Source organism: Micropterus dolomieu, linkage group LG04 (assembly GCF_021292245.1).
Source record: "Micropterus dolomieu isolate WLL.071019.BEF.003 ecotype Adirondacks linkage group LG04, ASM2129224v1, whole genome shotgun sequence".
NCBI lineage: Eukaryota > Metazoa > Chordata > Actinopteri > Centrarchiformes > Centrarchidae > Micropterus > Micropterus dolomieu.
Genome location: NC_060153.1, coordinates 34,018,013 through 34,020,511, shown reverse-complemented (window position 1 = coordinate 34,020,511; position 2,499 = coordinate 34,018,013). Strand labels below are relative to the sequence as shown.

Below are 2,499 nucleotides of genomic sequence, written 5' to 3'. Positions count from 1 at the left end.
TACTTTGAGGCCGCCTGCCTGAGGTCTACCAGCTCCGCTTCAGTCCTACTTTGAGGCCGCCTGCCTGAGGTCTCCAGCTTCAGTCCTACTTTGAGGCCGCCTGCCTGAGGTCTCCAGCTTCAGTCCTACTTTGAGGCCGCCTGCCTGAGGTCTCCAGCTTCTGTCCTACTTTGAGGCCGCCTGCCTGAGGTCTACCAGCTCCGCTTCAGTCCTACTTTGAGGCCACCTGCCTGAGGTCTCCAGCTTCGGACTTACTTTGAGGCCGCCTGCCTGAGGTCTACCAGCTCCGCTTCAGTCCTACTTTGAGGCTGCCTGCCTGAGGTCTCCAGCTTCAGTCCTACTTTGAGGCCGCCTGCCTGAGGTCTACCAGCTCCGCTTCAGTCCTACTTTGAGGCCGCCTGCCTGAGGTCTACCAGCTCCGCTTCAGTCCTACTTCCATTAGCTCAGGAGTTTATTTTCTACATACCTTCATCAGGTGCAGTGAAGCAGATGTTTATGCATATGTTGAGTTTACAGAATGAAGATCAGTTAATGCGGGTTTAAATCTTAGATACAGGATTTCTTCCAGAAACAGCAGCTGATTTAGACTGAAACATAAGTTGCCTGACAGTATTAGACATTAGATTGTTTAGTTTGAGTTGATCTAAATCACAGGTGACAGGTGGAGGAGCTGCTGGAAAGAAAAGAAAAAGAACTCTGAGGCGTTCACTGTCACCTACAGTTCACTGCAGCTGAAGCATCTAACTGGAGTTTCCATGAACTCACACTGACAGTAATTCACACGTCTGCAGGCTGAAGGCGTCGAGCTGAACTCACAGCTGCTGTCATGTGACCAACTGTGTGAAAATAAAACTCAAGCTGCTGAGCTAACCCTAAAACCTGCTGAAACTGTGTGTATCTCAGACTCCAGATCTAGAATATGATTCCTGTTACTGTTTTATGTCCCAATGATGTGACTTACAGTTCCTTATGGACTACAGAACACTGGGAACACATTTCAAAAGTATTTAATGCTTCACTGAAATTATATCAAACAAATATGAAAAATGCATTAGAGAATCAGTCTGATGATGTTTACATGGTTTATTTACAGCTGTACAGCAGAAAACTCTAGAGACACTTTGAGTGTCCAGCAGAGGGCAGCACAGGGATTCAGGAGGGTGTAGGAGAACAGATTTCAGATAAATCAGAGACTATAAGGGTATCTGAGAGAATGAGGGGCATCACAAGGTATTACAGGGTACAGGAGGGGTTTCATAAGGTAACAGGGATATCAGAGGGTATCGGATGGGATTACAAAGTAAAATGATCATCTTGTTGAGAGTGCTGCAGGCTCACTGTGAATGACACTTGACTCTGTTGCCCCTTTACAGATGATAATAAAACAAGGAACGGTTAGCTCCGTGGTATAAGCCCCTGTCACGGTCTGACTATTTCTGCTTTGTGTTTTCTGATCCTTGTTTCCTTGTCTTATTTTGGGATGGTCTGTGTTTCTAAGGGGCGTACTCACACTAGGTCCGGTTGCCTTGTACCCCCCTCCCCCGCTGGCCTGCGCTCACACTGCGCCTACACGATCCGAGCTGGAGCACGTTTACGTCATCACTCCAGTGTTTCCCATACATTCATTACTTGCGGCGGCCCGCCACAGTACCAGCGCTGACCACCACATTTGATTTTTACTAGGCCTATATAAAATCAAATTTGATTGCAGAGCACATATTCGCTCAGCACCTTGCTTGCTCCCTCTCTCTCTCATGAACACTGCTGCACATAACGTAAAGCTGTCAGTGTGGAGATCCACCTTAAAAAAAGTGATTAGCGAGCATGTAAAGAGCCTAGCTAACAAAGACAGCTATGTTAATGTCCACAGCTGGATTGTCAAGGTCAGCACAACCAAGTTTTCTTTTCAGCCAGGCTGACAGAGAGTCACAGCTCTATTGAGCCAAGTTTGATGATAAAATAATAATTAATAGAGACAAAATTCACAAAGACCTGGTCTCAACTGGCACCAACTTATCTCTTAACTCAGGAACCTTAGAAACAGCTGTAAAACCAGATATATGTTTAGACTGTTTTGCTTCCCTCAGTCTTTACCAACTAACTTCAATAATTTCTTCATCTAAACCATCAACCTGCCTCTTAGACCCCATCCCGACTAGGCTGCTTAAAGATGTTTTACCCTTAGTCAGCACCTCTATACTAGATATGATCAATCTATCTCTATCAACAGGCTATGTACCACAGTACTTTAAAGTAGCTGTAATTAAACCTCTTCTGAAAAAGCCCAAACTTGATCCGGATGTTTTAGCCAACTATAGACCTATATCTAACCTTCCATTTCTCTCTAAGGTTCTGGAGAAAGCAGTTGCTAAACAGCTGTGTGACTTTCTACAGAGCAATAGTTTATTTGAGGATTTTCAGTCAGGATTTAGAGCTCATCATAGCACAGAGACAGCACTGGTGAAAATTACTAATGACCTCCTTATTGCATCAGACAAA

At 45.0% G+C, this 2,499-nt stretch overlaps 1 long non-coding RNA gene across 6 annotated transcripts in view; it reads left to right on the top strand.

Annotated features, from left to right (window-relative positions):
• Positions 1-1,454, top strand: part of LOC123969190 — a 1,913-nt gene extending 459 nt beyond the window's left edge. For all 6 annotated transcript variants that reach the window (XR_006824665.1, XR_006824664.1, XR_006824663.1 and 3 more), the window contains one exon: positions 24-1,454. This is a non-coding gene — a long non-coding RNA (uncharacterized LOC123969190). The remainder of the gene's footprint in view (positions 1-23) is intronic.
• Positions 1,455-2,499: the final 1,045 nt, after the last annotated feature.